General features: G+C 44.3%; 1 protein-coding gene and 1 long non-coding RNA gene across 4 annotated transcripts in view; one reads left to right on the forward strand and one right to left on the reverse strand.

The window, feature by feature from the left end:
• Positions 1 to 20,516, forward strand: part of ddr2a (discoidin domain receptor tyrosine kinase 2a) — a 235,491-nt gene that overhangs the window by 75,308 nt on the left and 139,667 nt on the right. The window contains exon 1 of one of the 3 annotated variants that reach the window (XM_070887351.1): positions 14,435 to 14,852. The exons of the other annotated variants lie outside the window; for them this stretch is intronic. The gene's annotated coding sequence lies outside the window, so the exon portion shown is untranslated. Of the gene's footprint in view, positions 1 to 14,434; positions 14,853 to 20,516 lie in introns of those variants that run through there. 3 annotated transcript variants of the gene reach the window in all.
• LOC139268726 (uncharacterized) overlaps positions 12,344 to 20,516 on the reverse strand; it is a 34,966-nt gene continuing 26,793 nt past the window's right edge. The window contains exon 2 of the long non-coding RNA XR_011594090.1: positions 12,344 to 14,204. This is a non-coding gene — a long non-coding RNA (uncharacterized lncRNA). The remainder of the gene's footprint in view (positions 14,205 to 20,516) is intronic.

Below are 20,516 nucleotides of genomic sequence, written 5' to 3' on the forward strand. Positions count from 1 at the left end.
GTTGCGCAAATTAAATCCAGGAAGCTCACTAAAACAGACTCTGAAGATGTCAAAGCTGTCAGACAGAAACCCCGACCCACAAAGAAAGAATTCACAGACAAAGAGTTCACGAACAATTGTAAATATTATGGCAAAATACATGAGCTGTCAAAAACTAAATGCCCAACATATGGGAAGATCTGCACAAGATGCGGCAAACAAAATCACTTTTCTCAAAAGTGCAAACAAAGTGGATCGAGGCAGAAGTCTACACATAACCCTAAGTATAAGGGCAAGTCAAAAGTTCATGCACTATATGAAGACAATGATGATTCTGATTTTGAAATCATGACTGTAAGGATGCTTGGTAAAGTTGATTGCACAATCAAGGACAAAGCTGACAGAAAGCATCCTAACAAGATTATGGCTACCTTCTCCATTAAAGTTCAAATGGTAAAAATGCAAATAGATTGTGGGGCGACATGCAATGTGCTACCTCTTAAATACTTACCTAAAGACTTAAAGGTAAAATAATCTAAAATAACTATATGACAACCATGCAACCATTCCAGTGGCAGGAACTTGTGTCACTAGAAAATACAAAGAACAAGCAAAAGTACGTTGTGCCCTTTGTGATCATTGAGGGCCAAAGTGCACCACTGGCTCACGCACTGTTCAACAGCCACAACTGATAAAGGTGCAGCATCAGAATATCGCGACGGTAAATGAACCACGCAAATCGCAAACTACGAACAAGGCAAACGTCTTGCTGGCGTCAAAAACTGATGTCAACAATGCGTAACCGGATGTGTTTGAGGGACTTGGACACATGCCAGGGACAGTTCACCTTGAACTTAATGAATCACGACACCAGCTGTAATGCCACCCAGACGGGTGCCAATAGCAATCAACCAAACGCTGAAAGAGGAACTCAATCGTTTGGAAGAACGACAAATCATCACGAAAGTTGTTGAACCGACGGACTGGGTATCCAGTCTAGTAACTGTACAAAAGCCAAATGGAAAGATACAAGTATGTATCGACCCTCAACATCTGAACAATGCCCTGAAACGTGGACACTATCCACTTCCTGTGATTGATGACATCTTGCCACAGATGTCAAGTGTAAAGGTCTTCATTAACGCAGACTGCAAGGAGGGTTTCTTGCAATGTGAACTAGACACAGAGTCCTCCTACCTCACGACTTTCCAGGCTCCATGGGGATGATATCGATATAATAGAATACCATTTGGCATCAGTCCTGCGCCGGAAATCCTCCAACAGAAACTAGACCAGAATCTCAAGGGTCGAGATGGAGTCTACAAAACTGTCGATGATATCTTGATCACTGGATGCGGTGAGACACTTAAAGATGCCAATCACGATCATGACGCAAACTTACCCAAATTCATAGAGATACAGAGAGCGAAACATCAAACTAAACTTCGATAAGTTTGAATACAAGAGCTCCCAAATGAAATACATGGGACACATATTGTCTAGTGATGGACTCAAAGCTGACCCAAGCAAAGTGGTCACAATTAATGAAGTGCAGGAACTGCAGGATGTCGCAGGTGTACAACGAATTGTCGGCATGACAAAGTACCTCGCGAATTTCTTGCCAGATCTTTCAGACCTCAGCAAGCCTCTGCGACGGCTTACTCATAAAGACAAAGTCTGGAAATGAACTGAAGAACAAGACAAAGCATTTGAAACTATTAAACAACACCTGATAGATTCTCCAGTGCTCAGGTACTTTGACCACAAACTTGCAACCAAAGTTCAAGGAGATGCTTCAAGCAAGGGTCTTGGGTTCGTCCTTCTGCAACAGGAACAACCAATCGTATATGCGAGCCGAGCGCTCATTCCAGCAAAAACGCGATACTCTCAAATCAAGAAGGAGCTGCTTGCTCAAGTCTGCGGAATGGAAGAAAACCATCAATATGTATACTGTCGCAAGATCACGCTATGGACTGACCATAAGCCTTTGGTTGTCATATGACGCAACATTATCTAAAGCACCCAAGCGGCTACAACATCTGCTCATTTGGCTCAACCAATATAACGTCGAAATAAAGTATCAACCAGGGAAACAAATGTATCCAGCAGACACGCTCTCACACTCATACCTCAAACGTAGAGAGATCACCAACTGAAATTGCAGTGGAATGCATCCACATGATGGACTTTCTCCCACTCTCCAAACAAGGACTGACTAACATACAACGCGCAACTGCAAGCGATTCCACACTACAACTGGTCATACAACAAATCACAACAGGATGGCCAGAAACAACACATGAATGCCCGCCTGAAACACATGCCTACTTCAAAGTTCGTGACAAACTCACAACACAGGATGGCATAGTCTTCAAAGACTACTGCTGTGTCATATCAAAGTCCCTGAGATCCGACATTTGTCAGCGACTTCATGCTGTTCACACTGGTATCGAGATCACACTTCGATGTGCCAAATAATTCATTTACTGCCCAGGACTGAACAGTGACATAAAAATATTTCAAAGTGTGAAACATGCAACACATGGATAAAGAATCAATAAGACAAAGTTTTGTTGCTGTTTGTTAAACTTGTAGTTGTTTACTACATGTATTCATAATAAGTTAATTACCAGTTTATATTGAAGCTCACTTTAATTCATTTTGTTTCTTATGAAAGGAAAGGTGTAATGATATAATGAATAGCGCCCTCTAGCTAGGAGGCCTAGAGTCCTGGATCTGTATTTGAAGAAACCTGCTTGTCGAATGAGGAACACCATTTTAATCTGCACATGGCTGTCTGAGATCTCCCAAATAAATAGAGATAATTTGAACTAAGAGTGTTTAAGAGACTAACCTCTCACTCTGATCTCCGATCTCCCTGACCTCCAATTTCCACTCCCCCCACCCCCAACCTGGACCTTCCAACAAAATTTCCCCCGACTGGCCCATGACCTCTCCCTCCCTCCTCTCTGCTCCCAGGCTGCGGCCTGCCAGTGCAGGCCTTCCCACCCGACAACCTCCCAATCTGGCTGGCTGCAGGCTGGGAAATGGGAAAAGGGATGGCAATCCATTGCAGGCTTTGTCTCGCAAATGATTGGAGATGGTCTCTCAGCTAAGGCATGGTCTGAAGCCTAATAAGTTATAATAGGAACCAAAAATGGCACTAAATTCACAAAATTAACTGAAGCAGATGTCTATTTTGATGAAAAGGTTTTCACTGCCCGTATTGGATACGGAATCTGCTTCATATATCTATTTTATTTTAAATTAACATTTCCAAAATAAAGGTCACATTGGGGGAATGGCTCGCACAGCCAACAGAAAGCAATTCCTGGAAAAGGCAGCATGCGAATGAATTATTTTGTAGCTTGACAATTTTGTCTTTGAAATGGATATCTTGGCTGTCACCAGTTGATGCTGTTACGAATTATCAATGAAGTTAGCACAACCTCAAACCTTTCAGGAAAAATAAATCTGAAAAAAGTCCCTATTAAAAACTCTTTCAAGTCGAGTCTATTGGAAATGCAGGTTTTGCTGCATGATGCTAAGGTTTCGTACAACTGCTCCTGATAACTCTGAGAAACTTTTTATGCTGTCTACAGAGTATGTTTAGGAACTCCTTGGAACTTTTTTAGGGAGTTTATATTATGCTGTTCCTTCTGCATTTGAAAGAATTATGTTTTTGTTTTGTAGCAATTTTCTTATAGCTTTTTACAAGAGTGATTTTTTAATAAAAACTATCGACTGTCGAAAATAAAAATCTACCTCTGCAACATTCTCTACTTTAGGAGTGCCTTGGGAGTCCTCAATGTTGACTCCAAGCCCCATGAAGTCTCATGATTTCTAGTTAAATGTGGGCAGTGAAACACTTATCAGCCTCCCTCAGCTGATAAAACTGAGATGAGGAGAAATTTCTTCTTTCAGAAAGTTGTGGATCTGTGGAATTCACTGCCTCAGAGAGCTGTGGAAGCTGAGACATTGAATAAATTTAAGACAGATAAACAGTTTCTTAAATGATAAGGGGATAAGGGGTTATGGGGAGCGGGCGGCGAAGTGGACCTGAGCCCCTGATCGGATTAGCCATGATCGTATTAAATGCCGGAGCAGGCTCGAGGGGCCATATGGCCTACTCCTGCACCTATTTCTTATGTTCTTATGTTCTTATGAACCAGTGCTCTTTCATGTTGAACAGCACTTGGAAGAAGCCCTGAGGGTAACTGTTGCGTATGGAGGAAGAGTCAGACTGAAAACTGTGAGGTCAAAGTGTGACCTTAGTCTTTTATTGCGGGTCTCCAGAGTGCCTCTCCAATCTGTGAAGCCTCCTTAAATTATGGGATCCCTTGGATTTCCATGGGATGAGCACTCTGGTGGCTGTGCAGAGTAAATACAAGTCCACATAGATAACAAAACTGCCCTCGCAAAGTCAATAGTGTAACTATTTACAATGTGAGTCGATCTGGGGCCCTTCTTGCCCTGGTTGATCGTCTCGGTGTGAAAACTGGTGTTGTTGAATCATTTGTTCGGCCCTCGCTGGGCTGCTGTGCAGCTGGCCTTGCTGGGCTGTCTGGTGTGTTGGGCCCTGCTGGGCTGCTGTGGATGATGGGTTCTGCTTCGTGGTCAATCGTAATGCCGGTTGCCACTGGTGTGTATGTTGGGGGATCAAAAAAGGTAGGGTCCAAGGTGGGTTGCTCAGGAAAGTCCGTGAATCTGAATTTGATTTGGTCCAAGTGTTTCCGGTGAATGAGTCCATTTGAAAGTTTGACCCGAAACACCCTGCTCCCCTCTTTGGCCACGACAGTGCCGGGAAGCCACTTGGGACTTTGTCCATAATTTAATACAAATATAGGATCAGTGATTTCAATCTCGCATGACACATTTGCGTATCATGGTATGTACTTTGTTGAAGCCGCCTGCTCTCTACCTGTTCATGTAGATCAGGGTGGACTAACGAGAGCCTTGTCTTAAGTGCTCTTTGCATGAGCAGTTCAGCAGGTGGGATCCCCGTGAGTGAGTGGGGTCTCGTGCAGTAGTTAAGCAGGACTCGGGATAGGCGAGTCTGCAGTGAGCCTTCTGTTACCCTCTTCAAGCCTTGCTTGATGGTTTGCACTGCTCTCTCTGCCTGACCATTGGACGCTGGGTTAAACGGGGCAGATGTGACATGTTTGATCCCGTTACGGGTCATGAATTCTTTGAACTCAGCACTGGTAAAACATGGCCCGTTGTCGCTCACAAGGACATCAGATAAGCCGTGAGTGGCAAACATGGCCCGCGGGCTTTCAGTAGTGGCAGCGGACATGCTAGCCGACATTATCTCACATTCAATCCATTTGGAATACGCATCTACAACCACAAGAAACATTTTACTCAAGAACGGGCCTGCATTGTCGACGTGTACCCTAGACCACGGTTTGGAGGGCCAAGATCATAAATTTAGTAGCGTCTCCCTGGGTGCATTGCTTAACTGCGAGTATGTATTACATCTGTGAACGCAGGACTCTAAGTCCACATCGATACCGGGCCACCACACGTGGGATCTGGCTATCGCTTTCATCATTACGATGCCTGGGAGGGTACTGTGGAAGTCATTGATGAAGGTGTCTCTGCCCTTCTTGGGGACCACTACTCGATTGCCCCACAGAATGCAGTCTGCCTGTATAGACATTTCATCTTTGCGCCGTTGGAATGGCTTTATCTCTTCCTGCATTTCCACTGGGACACTGGACCAGCTCGCATAAAGCACACAGCTTTTGACTAGAGATAATAAGGGGTCCTGGCTTGTCCAGGTTTTGATCTGCCGGGCAGTGACGGGTGATTGCTCACTCTCAAATGCTTCCATAACCATGGCTAGATCTGCGGGCTGCGCCATTTCCACCCCCGTGGTGGGCACTGGCAGCCTCCTGAAAACATCAGCGCAGTTTTCTGTGCCTGACCTGTGGCGGATGGCATAGTTGTATGCGGACAACGTGAGCCCATCTCTGAATGCAGGCCGATGCGTTGCCCTTTACTCTCGGAAAACAGGGATATAAGTGGCTTATGGTCAGTTTCCAATTCGAATTTTAGCCTAAACAGGTATTGATGCATTTTCTACACCCCATAGACACACGTTAACGCTTCTTTTTCAATCATGCTGTAGGCTCTCTCAGCCTTAGACAGACTCCTGGATGCATAAGCAACCGGTTGCAGTTTTCCAAAATCATTAACTTGTTGCAATGCACACCCGACTCCATATGACGACGCATCACATGCTAGTACCAAACGCGTACATGGATCGCACAACACAAGCAATTTGTTTGTAAAAGCGAGAAAATTGTTAGGTTCAAAGGTATTTTCTTGGCTTTTGCCCCAAACCAATTCGCCCCCTTTTCATAGTAGACATGTAGTGGTTCTAGCAGTGTGCTGAGACCCAGTAAGAAGTTACCAAAGTAGTTCAAGAGTCCCAGAAACGACCGCAGCTCCATCATGTTCTGTGGCCTCGGTGCGTTCAAGATTGCCTCCGTCTTTGTGTTAGTGGGCCTGATGCAATCTGCCGCAATCCTCCTTCCCAAGAACTCCACTTCAGGTGCCAGGAAAATGCACTTCGAGCCTTTTAACCTGAGCCCCACGCGGTTGAGTCACCTAAGAACTTCCTCCAGGTTCTGCAGGTGCTCAACTGTGTTCCGACCTGTAACCAAGATGTCGTCCTGGAAGACCACTGTATGCGGGACTGACTTCAGTAAACTTTCTATATTTCTCTGGAATATCGCCGCCACCGATCGGATTCCAAACGGGCATCTGTTATAAACAAAAAGACTTTTGTGCGTGTTGATGCAGATGAGGGCCTTCGATGATTCCTCCAGTTCCTGTGTCATGTAGGCTGAAGTCAGATCCAGCTCCGTGAACGTCTTTCCTCCTGCCAGCGTTGCAAAGAGGTCGTTGACCTTTGGTAGTGGGTATTGGTCCTGCAGGGAGAAACGATTGATAGTTACTTTGTAATCGCCACAGATTCTGACGGTGCCGTCTCCCTTGAGGACTGGGACAATAGGACTGACCCACTCACTGAACTCGATCAGTGAAATGATGCCCTCTCTTTGCAGCCGATCTAGCTCGATCTCTACTCTTTCTCTCATCATGTACGGTACTGCTCTCGCCTTGTGATGGATGGGTCACGCCCCCAGAATTAGCTGGATCTGCACTTTTGCTCCTTGGAATTTCCCGATGCCTGGTTTGAACAGCGAAGGAAATTTGTTTAAGACCTGAGCACACGAAGTGTCGTCAGCGGACGATAGCGCTTGGACGTCGTCCCAGTTCCAGCGTATCTTTCCCAACCAGCTCCTGCCGAGCAGTGTGGGACCATCGCCCAGTACCACCCAGAGTGGTAGCTTGTGCACTGCTCCATCGTAGGAGACCTTTACGGTGGCACTGCTGATTACAGGAGTCAGTTCTTTAGTGTAAGTTCTTTGTTTCGTGCGAACTTGAGTTAAGACTGGCTTGAGGCCTTATTGCACCACAACCTTTTGAAAGTCTTTTTGCCCATGATGAACTGGCTCACACCCGTGTCCAGCTCCATTGACACCAGGAATCCATTTAGTTCAACATTCAGCATTATCTGGGGACAATTCGTGATGAATGTGTGCAGTCCATGTACCTCTGCCTCCTCTATCTGAGGCTCTGGTTCATCGTGATCCTCCATGGATCTGTCCTCCTCTGCAACATGGTGGTTTACAGGTTTAACAGGCTTAGCAGCTTGCTTGCACACTTGTTGAAGGTGTCCCATTGTTCCACAGCCCTTGCAAACGTACTCTTTGAATCGGCATGAATGGAAACGACGATCATCACAGCAGTGCCAACAAGGTGTTAATGGCCTTGCATTCATCACCCTTGATGGTGGGATCTGAGTCATCTGCGGATGTGCAGCTGCCGGTATGTGTGACCTGCCCTGTACGTTACGATTCGAAAACATCACTTTGTTCACGGTGCTTGTAGCAGCACTTGTGTGCTGTGAGATTTGCTTCATATTATCACTGGTGGCAATGAATCCCTGGGCTATCGCTATGGCCTTACTCAAGGTTGGGGTCTCTACAGTCAAAACTTTGCGACGTATGGTTTTGTGGCCAATGCCAAGAACGAAAAAGTCTCTGAGCATGTGCTCCAAATGTCCTTCAAATTCGCAATGTCCTGCAAGGCGTCTTAGCTAGACGACATAACTCGCCACTTCCTGGCCTTTTGTAGGTGCAGAACAGGTACCTTGCCATCAGAACGCTTTCCTTCGGGTTCAAATGCTCTCGGACCAGTGTGCACAAATCGTCGTACGATTTCTCCATGGGTTTCGCTGGAGTGAGCAGATTCTTCATGAGGCCATACGTTGGTGCCCTACAAATGGTGAGGAGGATGGTCCTTCGTTTGGCAGCGCTCTCTTCCCCATCTAGCTCGTTGGCCATAAAGTATTGATCGAGTTGCTCCACAAAAGTTTCCCAATCATCTCCCTCCGAGAATTTCTCCAGGATGCCACTGTTCTCTGCATCTTTGGGTTCGCTATCTGTATCTCATCGCCAGTTGTTGTGTATGGAGCAAGAGTCAGACTGAACACTGTGAGCTCAAAGTGAAGTGTGACCGTAGTTTTTTATTGTAGGTCTCCAGAGTGCCTCTCCAACCTGTGAAGCCTCCTTAAATACCTGTGCTACCAAGGGATTATGGGATCCCTTGGGACTCCAGTGGATGAGCCCTCTGGTGGCTGTACAGAGTAAATACATGTCCACATATATAACAGTAACAAGGGCACAGAATGTACTCTGGCAATGGGACAAGTAAAGAAACAAAAGATGAGTCTTGAAGAGCTGTAAATGGGAATGGCAGAATCATCAACAACTGCCATGTGAAAAAATAGGGGCAGAGATTGTGGTCTGAAATTGTCGAACTCGATGTTGAGTCCAGACGGCTGTAAAAATGCCGAATCAAAAGATGAGGTGCTGTTCCCAGAGTTGGAACAAAGCTCAACGGCTATAAACAGAGCTAATGCAATCCCACAACCAACAGATCAGATCCAAGCTCTGCAGTCCCGGCACATCCAGTGGCGAATGGTGGTGGGAAATTAAGCAACTAACAGGAGGAGGAGGCGTCGTGTAAGTGCAAACGACAAGGCGTCGTTTTCGCAATACTCTTCAGCCAGAAGTGCCAAGTGGATGATCCTTCTTGGTCTGCTCCTGATGTCTCCACCATCACAGATGGCAGTCTTCAGCCAATTCGATTCACTCCACGTGGACATAGGGAAAGACTATGGGCCCCAACATTATCCTGGCTGTAGTGATGAAGACGTGCTCTAGAATTAGCTGCGCCCTTAGCTCTTTCTCAACTGTGAAAACGGATACAAAGTGCTCATTTAACAAGTCTGCTGTTGCCTTATTGTCCATTGTAGTCCTGTCTGTCTCATCTTCCTTTTCACTCTGCAGCAAACAGCCGCAGTCGTAGACTGGTTAGATATTGAGCTGAGTTAATGTCTGAGAATGATGGAATTTTTTATCATTTAAATGACATTTCCTCTTTGATTGCATCTTAGTCACTGCTAGTTGTCATGTAATTACATGTCAAGAATAAGCTGCATTCCAAAGACATTTCATACATTCAAAGGTCTATCCTTGTGATGTTAAGCCCTCGTTGTGCTGGATTATTTAATTGTATTACACTGACTCAAGGCATACCGTGTGGCGTAAATTTTCTGTGAAGTGTTTCGGAACGTCCTGAGATTGTGAAAGGTGCTCTATTAGTGCGCCGCCTTCTTTCCTTCATGATAACATAAACCAGGTTGAAATTCTTGTGTGTAGCTCCTCTCCATCCCCAGTCAAAAGGATTTGCCAAACATTCCTTCTTGAAGGTAGTGGTGCCCCTTTTAAAAATGAAAATCCTTCAAGGCCCTGGAAGACATTGATAAATGCCTTTCCATATTGCCTTGAACAGGGGAATGTCTGAGAAAGGCATGTGTTTTCTGTGTGTATATAGCCAAGGTAATGTGAAATGATATTCCGATTCATTGTACTGGGGGCTCCAGATAGCTGTTTGTTGGGTAACTTTCATTAAAAACAAATATTGCAGGGGATCTTTTTTGAAGAATAAAGAAGTTGTGATTCTGGAAAGCCAATTGCGTCACACAAATTGTATCACGAGCTCTCCTCGCAGACTTGTTTTTGGACTGAGATTAATTTTCAAATCCTGGAGGAAGAGAGACCTGGAAGAATTTCAGAATCTAGGATGGAGTATGGAAACAACCGTTAGAGCTAGACAAATCCATGATTTACAATATTTTCCCCTTGTAAAAAATTGTTATCCTGACTGCTGTTTCTGACAAGGTCCATTTTTTGAAGCAGGAGAGTGGGGGAGGGGGCTTGCGGAGGGAAAGGGAGGGCGTGCTTAAAAAAAAAATCTTGCCTCATATAGAGCCCCGACCGGCCAACTGCCTTTGTCCCAAATTGCCAGTCTGGCTGCTTCTTTCAAATTGAACATTTTATACGTTGGCAAGTCGTGACATCTGGAACTTGCCAGACTTTTCCATTTTCCCTTGCCATCGCAGACATTTTGTGGTGACGTTCTCTAATAATATTTTCATGCCCTTTACATGCCAATCAAATAGAAAGATATTCGAGAGGCAGCCATTTTGAGAACGTTGTCCTAACATTGAAAAACACTTTCACTGTGAAAGGACTGTAATGGTTCCACATAGACAGACATATGAATGTCGCAACGAGATACAGGTACACACATTCTTTTAAAAAAAATTATATAGATCTTTTGTGATAACATTGCCATTATAATAAACATGTTTACAAGAATGTAAAAAATATGTATTTACTAAATTATATTTTTACATTATGGGAGTAATTTTGTAAGGCCTTCTAGGGCCAGGGACAAGGCTTTAACCAATGTTCCCTTTAAGCTTTGGCCGTGCACCCCAAAAAATTTAAAGGGAACATTGGCAACAACGTAATAAATTTCCCAAGCCTTGCTTGCCACACACTGTGCTGGCAGTGGAGCCTCACAATATTTTCTCTTGTATCCATTTATATATTTAATCCTGACAGTCTATTTCTCAACTACCTCTGCTACATATACCTTGATTCCCAGCTCAACAGACAGCGGGCCTGTCTATCAGGCTGCCTGTCAGTCAAGAAACCCGTTGAAAAATGTAATAGATGTTCTGGTATTAAATTCAACGGGACGTACAGGAAAACTGTATTTCTGGGTTTCCAGTCGGAAAATGCTTCTCCTCCTCTCCCCTCCGCCACCCTTCCTTCACGGGCTGAGTAAATTTCAAGGCTACAGTTACTCGGTACCAATAATAGATGAGATTTTTCAGTTACATTGCTCACACAAATCAATCCCAACAATGCCACTGTTCAAAAATGAACTTGTAGAATGGTTGCGTGGTTGGTGTTGGTCAACACGAACTTTCGGAACAGGCAGAAGCTTCCTCTCGGGGGCGGTAACCCCAATTTCCCGGCTGGGGCGGGATTTCCGTGCCGGGCGCATTAAGTCCCATCTCGGCTCAGTTACCACCCCAAACAGGGCAATACCGAATTCCGACCCCTGAGTCTTTTTGGAATGTTCACGAATTTGAATTATTGGAATTGCCAAAAGCATTTTGTGTGTGTGCTTGTGTGTGAGGATAGCAATGTCTTTATTTTGGGGGTTTCTGTGGTCTCTCCAGAGTACATTTCACTTACCACATATGACCGAGTGTGTTGGGGGCTGATCACACCTGAGCAATAGAAATGTATGGAAGGGGCTACAGTGTGCTCCAGACTACATTGTACATACATTTTTATTGTTAACTAAGTAGAGAAAATATATCCTCTGGTCACTTCCACTATAGTCAAACCTCATTGTAATGAAGTTGATGTTTTTAAAAACTACCCATCAACATTTCAGAATAAGTTAGATAGGTGATGAAATGAAAGTGGGATAAAGGGATTTGGGAAAGGGTAGTCACATAGGATTGGGACGGCCGCTTGTGTGGGGGTTAAACTCCAAGGCAGACTGTTTGGACTGAACAGCCTGTTTCCATGTTAAAATTGCAAATGTAATCAAAGCTACTTATTTTTCTGCTTCTACTCTGGAGTACTACCACAATAATAAGATGTACTTCATTACAATGCTCCTCCCCCTCTTCACATGTAAGAAATGCAGCACTGAGTCCCACAGACATCCAGACACAATTGTTTTTTGGGGTTTCCAGGATGTGTCTAGTGCCATTGATATTTCCTACAAGTGGAAAATAGGCTGTAACAGTGCATTCTTCGTAAAAGACTATAGTGCGAGGAAGGGCAAGAAAAGAGCTCATTTTTTTCCACTTTTTGTCATTTAAATATTTAATAAAAACTGCGTACACTGGAAAGAATACGATCATAATACGTGTTTTAATGCACTGCCACAATTATTACACACATAGGACTCAGCTGTTGGTCACATTAATGAAACAAAACCTTTGACAAGACACCATGGAAGGAATTGTTCCCTTACTGTGTGCATGGATGGCTATTTGATTAAAGCGGTGAATGCATCTGAATCTGACGGGTCCAAAATGGTTTAGGCTTAAGAAATTTCTGAATCAATATGAATTGGCTCAGTGTAGCCCAGGCCAACTTCCAACCACAGATGTGCCCATCTCGAAACCATACAGCTGAGAAATGACTGCTTGTGACACCGGATTGTGAATGCTTAGCGTGTTCACATGACATTCCTCTGTCCTCTGGTTTAATGGAGGTCTTAACCTAGTTCAAAGAAGAGAGTTAATATTTCCCTTAGAATAATGGAGAGAAGAATGCCCTGTGAATACATTACCCACTCTTGCACAAACAATAATTTCTAGACTTATATCACCAATTTACCAATTTAACAGGATTCTGCACGCCCACCCATTTACCAGAATAATCTAATTGGTAGACAGGAAGTATCGGAAAAAGAAAAAAGAAAGTCTTGCATTTTTACATATACATAAACGTAATTTGTCTTTAGTGATGTTGGCTGAGGGATAAATATCGGCCAAGACACTGGGGAGAATTCCCCTGCTCTTCTTCAAAATAGTGCCACGGCATCTATTATGTATCTCCCCTGTCTCTGTCTTTAAAGGCCGATTATATTAAATCTGTGTCCTTTCGTTACTGACCCTTATGATGGTCGAAACAGTTTAACTTGTGGATAGGCTGCATTTTTTAAATCTGGCCCACATGCTAGTTAGTAATGTATTTATTTTCCCTGGAAGGAGGGTTTAAGTTTGTGGTGCAGCCTATATGTGCATCATTCCCTCCCCACAGCCGACCAGCTCTCCATTAATTATTAGTGACATGTTTGGTGGCCTTGTTTGATTACCAACTAGAAGGGAGTGAAATGCTCTCTTAGTTATCACATGTTCAAGCAAAGAAATCTGAGTCCTAACACAACATTAGCAGAGGTCTGGGAGTAAGAGTCAGCCAGTGGCTCAGTGGGTAGCATTCTTGCTCTGAGACAGAAGGTTGTGGGTTCAAGTCCCACTCCAGGGACTTGAGCACACAAATCTAAGTTGACACTCCAGTGCAGTGCTAAAGGAGTGCTGCACTGTCGAAGGTGCCTTCTTTCGGATGAGATGTTAAATCAAGTCCCTGTCTGCTCTCTCACGTATCCGTAAAAGATCCCATTGCATTATTTCAAAGAAGAGCGGAGGAGGTGTTCTAGCCAATATATTTATCCCTCAAAAAACAGTTTATCTGCTCAGTATCACATTGCTGTTTGTGGGAGCTTGCTATGCACAAATTGGCTGCCATGCTTCCCACATTACAACAGTGACTACACTCCAAAAGTACTTCATTGGCTGTAAAGTGCTTTCACTCGGCCAGTGGTTGTGAAAGGCGCTATAGAAATGCAAGGCTTGCTTTATTTCAAGCCAGTTGCCTGCTGTCTTGCTGGAAAATGGTGCATGAGGTCGAAGCCAAGAGCTAAGGATGTCAAAAAGAAACACTATTTTTCTCACATTATAAAAGGATTTTGGACATCCGCACCCCGTGCTGTTTTGCTGCAATCCTCAATATGTCTTTTTTTCTTGAGACACTGTTCTTATAAATAACTCTGCCGTTTCAACCAGCATGGGGTATATCGTGCATAGATGACTAAACATTATTAACAACATCTGGATTTGCTGGCAGCTTCTGTACATAAGGCGGGAAGCTGAGTTTTACTCGGATTGCTTGCTTCATGGACGAATGCCTCAGAGGCACAGACTGAATCTGTGGAGAAATGGGGAGTAAAGTTATACAAATCAGTGTCTGGAGAGAGTAAACATACGGCAGTCAAGCAGAATATGTGAAGTCAGATTCCTCCACTGGATGCCAATAGTTAAAGTGTTCCTGAAGGCACAAAAACTCTACATTATGTAAGCAGTGGATGCCATGATCGCTTGCCTGGCATGTTTTAGTCTACATAGCATGATCGTAAAAAGCTTGGTGACTTTCATCTCGGTGTTTGAAAACTTTTGAATACTCTTTGCTGTCGAGTGCTCCACTGAAGCCTTATAATCCCGAAGTGCAGACTTCATTTAATCGGAGCCAAGAAAAAACGCTTCAGCATTCAAGCCGGTAGGCATGACCTGATTGCATGATTATCTGCACCACTTTCATTGGATGAAAGTGGCAGATGGAAACATAAATTATGTTAATGTGGTGTTTTGTATAAAAAGCAAGATATTACCTGCCCTTTCTCAGAGCTGGACTCTCTGCCATTTAAGAGCGAAGCGCTAGCGTCTGGAGCTGGACTCTGGATGCAATGTGTGACATTTAGAGCATTAGGAAAATTGTACTGATTGGATTTGGAAGTGATTGAAAGCATTTTGGAGGGAAATTGGGATTACCAGGATATTCCTCATTCAATCGGCTAAGGTACGTGAAACACTGAATACAGCTTTCTTCACATTTTGGTTTGTGCTTGCTGATTTTCTGTTCCAACCTGCCCCTCTCTAATCCTGTCCTTTTGCTGGTTATTGTCTTATTTTGATTACCATACACCCAGCTACAGTGGGATATTTATCTCATACTGCTAATGCTGGTATTGTTCAGTGAATGAGCTGATAGCAGGGAACCTGTGTGTTTCAGATAGTCTCACATGCTGCCCTATAATCTTTACAGTTACTAACTAAAGAAGTGTGACTGGCAGCAGATCAGAGGTACTGGGGTCTAGTGGAGTGAGGAGCTGGTTGAATTGAAACATGTTCTCCCTCCCTCGCCCAGCACTGAGGTTCCTAATATCATTTCACGCTAATATTGTTAATGTCTGCTTGTTCTCAGGAAGCATTCATTTCACTTTCTCACTTCTCGAAGTTAGAAACTGTAACGAATAAACGTTGCGAATAGTACTTCCACAAATTGCACAACAAAAATAAAATCCAACTTGTTCCCACAACCACCCCCGCACCCCCCTTCAAGAATTGGCAGTGAGGGGGTTAGTGTACTTCTCCCATACCCACATGAGAGTTCACTTTACAGGAATGAATGCACAAATTTGTGTCCACTTCCTGTCCAATTTAACACCCACATCTTTAATAACATTGTTCAAATAATAGTCCTTTTGTGGTTACGATCCATCCATGTGGCCCTCAGAACATTGGAAGGAAGGGCATTAGTGCAGTGTCCCCATGTGTCTCTCAGAGCATTAGCCATGAGGGGCAATCTTCCCACAGTCTCCTGGAGAGTCAGCTATGAAGGGCTAGTGTAACCCCCGCTAATGCTCCTCTGAAAGTCATCAAGGGCCCAGTGCAAATCATCCCATGTGCACCTTAGATTCAACTGCAAATTGGTAGTTCAATCCTCCCACCTATCCAGCAAGTTGGGACTAAATGTTGTCATTTATGTTCTGAGTCAACATTAAATAGATTAATTACCGGTACCTCTCTCCCAGTATCTCCAAGGAGACAACAACAATGGATTGATGGCATCACCGCCCACTCTATCCTTAATAGAGTAACACAAAGACATAAAAATTAGGAGCAGGAGTAGGCCATACGGCCCCACGAGCCTGCTCCACCATTCAATATCATGGCTGATCTACAACCTCAACTCCACTCTCACCCAATCCCCATTTCCCTTGATCCCCTACAATGCAAAAATCTATCTATCTCAACCTTGAATATACTCAACCACTGAGCATCCACAATCATTTGGGGCAGAGAATTCCAAAGATTCACAACCCACTGAAGAAGATCCTCCTCGTCTCAGTCTTAAATGGCCGACCCCTTATCCTGAGACTATGACCCCGAGTTCTAGACTCTCCAGCCAGGGGAAACAATCGCTCAGCATCTACCCTGTCAATCCCCCTCAGAATCTTGTATGTTTCAATGAGATCTCCTCTCATTCTTCTAAATTCCAAAGAGTATAGGTCTGATCTACTCAAACTCTCCTCATAGGACAATCCCCTCATCCCAGGGATTAGTCTAGTAAACCTTCATTGCACCGCCACCAAGGCAAGTATATCTTTCTTTGGGTAAGGAGACCAAAACAGTACACAGTACTCCAGGTGTGGTCTCGCCAAAGCCCGTTACAATTGTAGCAAGACTTCCTTACTCTTGTACTCTAACCCCCAAAATACCATTTGCCTTCCAAATCGCTTGCTGTACCTACATAAGAATCTAAGAATCTAAGAATATAAGAACAACATTAAAGTATTGGCTGAGCAGTAGTTCCCTCTACTGTCTTCGGTACCCACCACAAATTCCGTTCCCTAGCCAATGAATCCATCCCTGGCCACTATCTGAGGCTGAACCAGACTGTTTGCAACCTTGACGTCCTATTTGACCCCGATTTGAGCTGACGATTTAATATCCTCTCCTTCACCAAGACCACCTACTTCCACCTCCGTAACATCACCCGTTTCTGTCCGTGCCTCAGCTCATCTCCTGCTGAAACCCTCATCCATGCCTTTGTTACCGCTAGACTTGACTACTTCAATGTTGCTCACTGACCTACATTGGCTCCCAGTCCAGCAACATCTCGATTTAAAATTCTCATCCTTGTTTTCAAATCTCTCCATGGTCTCATCCTTCCCTATCCCTGTAACTTCCTTCGAGATCATCGCAGCCCTCCAGTTCTGGCCTCATGTGCATCCCCCATTTTTATCACCACATCACTGGTAGCCGTGCCTTCAGCTGCCTAGGACCTAAGCTCTGGAATTCCCTTCCTAAATCTCTCCGCCTCTACCTCTCTCTCCTCCTTTAAAACATTCTTTAAAACCAACCTTTTGACCAAGCATTTGATTACCTGTCCTGACATCTCCTTATGTGGCTCGGTGTCAAATTTTGTTCAATTGCACTCCTGTGAAATGCCTTGGGCTCATTATTCCAGAATCATTCTGGAATGTAAAGATAAACCCCAGCTTCTATTCTCCATTGCTAACCATATTTTTAAACCCCTCTCCCCAGTCTCCACCCTCACCTCCGATAATAAGTGTGAGAAGCTCATGGACTTCTTTGTCTCTAAGATTGAAGCATCTGTTTGGCTGCCTCTACCTCTTCCCTGCCTTCCCCTAACCCACCGGGCCAAATTTCCTCGAAGGAAACCCCTTGCCCAGCCCTGACCTCATATCTTTCTCCAGTTTCTCTCCGACCTCCCCTCATGATTTTTCCAAGCTCATCCTGTCCATGAGACCCACTTCCTGCTCCCTTGAGCCTATTCCCACCAAACTGTTGACAACCCAACTTCCTTTTCTGCCTCCCATTTAGCTGACATTGTAAATGGTTCTCTCTCCTCAGGTACTGTCCCCCTCTTCCTTAAACCTGCAGTCATCACCCCTTTCCTCAAAATACCAACACTTGACCCCTCCGTCCTTGCAAACTACTGCCCCATCTCCAACCTCCCTTTCCTCTCCAAAGTCCTTGAACGTGTTGTCACCTCCCAAATCCATGCCCATCTTTCCTGCAATTCCATGTTTCAATCCCTCCAATCCGGTTTCGGCCCTTGCCACAGTTCGGAAACGACTCACACTAAAGTCACAAATGACATCCTTTGTGACTGTGACAAAGGTAAACTATCCCTCCTCGATCTTCTTGACTTGTCTGCAGCCTTTGACACGCTTCACCACTCTATCTTTCTCCAACGCCTCTCCACCATCATCCAGCTGGGTGGGACTGCACTTGCCTGGTTCCATTCTTATCTATCACCTGCAACGGCTTCTCTTCCCGCCCCCGCATCGTTACCTCTGGTGTCCCCCAGGGATCTAATCTTGGCCCCCTCCTATTTCTCATCTCCATGGTGCCCCTTGGCGACATCATCCAGAAACACAGCGTCAATTTCCACATGTAGGCTGACGACACCCAGCTCTACCTCACTACCACTTCTCTCGACCCCTCCAGTCTTTAAATTGTCAGACTACTTGTCCGGCATACATTCTGGATGAACAGAAATATTGGGAAGACCGAAGCCATTGTTTACGGTCCCTGGCACAAACTCCATTCCCTCGACATTGACTCCATCCCTCTCCCCAACTCCTGTCTGAGGCTGAACCAGACTGTTCACAACTAAGACTATTTCTACCTCCGTAACATCACCCATCTCCGCCTTTGCCTCAGCTCATCCGCTGCTGAAACCCTCATCCATGCCTTTGTTACCTCTAGACTTGACTATTCCAATGCACTCCTGTCTGGCCTCCCACATTCTACCTTACGTAAACTAGAAGTGATCCAAAATTCGGCTAGCCGTGTCCTAACTTGCACCATGTCCCGCTCATTCATCACCCCAGTGTTCGCTGACCAACATTGCCTTCCGGTTAAACAATGCCTCAATTTCAAAATTCTCATCCTTATTTCAAATCCCTCCATGGCCTCGCCCCTCCCTATCTCTGTAATCTCCTCCAGCCCCACAACCCCACAAGATGTCTGCACTCCTCTAATTCTGCCCTCCTGAGCATCCCTGATTGTAATCGTTCAACCATTGGTGGCTGTGCCTTCTGTTGCCTAGGTCCCAAGCTCTGGAACTCCCTGCCTAAACCTCTCCACCCTTTCCTTCCTCCTTAAAACCTACCTCTTTAACCAAGCTTTAAGTCACCTGCGCTAACTTCTACTTATGGGGCTCGGTGTCAAATTTTTATCGCATAATACTCCTGTGAAGCGTCTTGGGACGTTTTAGTACGTTACAGGCGCTATATAAATATAAATTGTTGTTGTTTGGCCATTTTACTAGGTTAAAGGCATTATATCCAGAGTCAGTACTGAAGTAAGTGGTTAAAGTAATTCTTTAATCAGCACTGGAAGGGTTGATGCAGTTGACTGTAGTCATTTTCTCTCTAATTTAAAATCTGCATCTTTGATTAAACAATAATGAGTTAGTGAACATGTATAGTAGTTTATCTACTGAATAGACTAAAAAAAATAAAGGGAACATTAGGAAAGGACATCTGGGGACGAAATCACATTGTGCAATAGTTGCAGACAAATGTCTAAAGCTGTCCTATGAATTTCCTTTGTCTGCTACTTTAGCACAGGTGTTAGGATCGCCATTGAACTAGTGGGGAAAGGAATTTCACACAAATGTGTAAAATGTACCTTCATTAATATCAAACAGCGTCATTTCATCCCCTCAGAGGATAACGGATGCACTTGTCATATCCCAACTGGACTCTTGTTCTTAGCTCGTTGTTCCTACATCTATCTCTTTATGTTAACCTGGTTCCCCCCTCCCCCCTCCACTAAAAAATATTTTCAATAAAGACAGTGAGTGAAACAAAAATTAAATTGCGACTGACTGAAAATTGAACCTTGGAGGCTTACTTTGTAGGGTTGCTCCCAACCGCAAATTTTTCTCAGTTTGCAGCTTGTTTGTAAAAAGTCTAATGTGGCGTCAAAAAAAAAGGTTTGTGAGCGCGTAAGGAATGAATCAGTTTGGTATTTCAAAGCCGAGCTTGAAGTCCTTGTTGTGGAGTTAGTTAAATAACACGTTGTAGGGATGTGATGCCACCGTTTGTTGTGGCTCCAATGTGCCTCCCCTCGGAATGGTCAGGTACCAATTTCACACCTAAAAAAGTACTGTTGGCAGAGCCCTGGTAGAAGCATTCTGTCTCTGCTGTCGGTTTGGCAAGTGAAAAGTGAAAATCTGAGTTCTGTAAACATTGCCAGGGGCTTTAAATGGTATTATATCCCAGTCCTTCCACCACAGGTTCGTATATATTATTCGTCATGATGCTCTTTGTCTGTCTGTCTGTTTTTTTTAATTTCCTGTAGTGCTCTGTGCATCAAGGCAGCTGTTGTTTATGTAAGATCAGGGGACCTGTGCCATGCTAACAACAGCCAGTAAAATGCCTCTGAAGGGGCATTGTCATCTTGCAATAATACTTGCTATTTTAATGTCAATGACACCCAGATAAGTTTGCATATGTTTTGCATACTTTAATTGGATTTCCAAACAAATGACTTTACGAGTCACTAACATAGACGAAAGCTGATACAGACACGGCAAGTTACTGATAATACAAATAACCAGAAAACAATTAAGATTGAATCAATTTGCAAGAAGATACGGAGGATGAGACTGGAGTAGTAATAATGGGATACAGGGAAATGG

The sequence above is a fragment of the Pristiophorus japonicus genome, chromosome 8 (assembly GCF_044704955.1).
Source record: "Pristiophorus japonicus isolate sPriJap1 chromosome 8, sPriJap1.hap1, whole genome shotgun sequence".
Classification (NCBI taxonomy): domain Eukaryota; kingdom Metazoa; phylum Chordata; class Chondrichthyes; family Pristiophoridae; genus Pristiophorus; species Pristiophorus japonicus.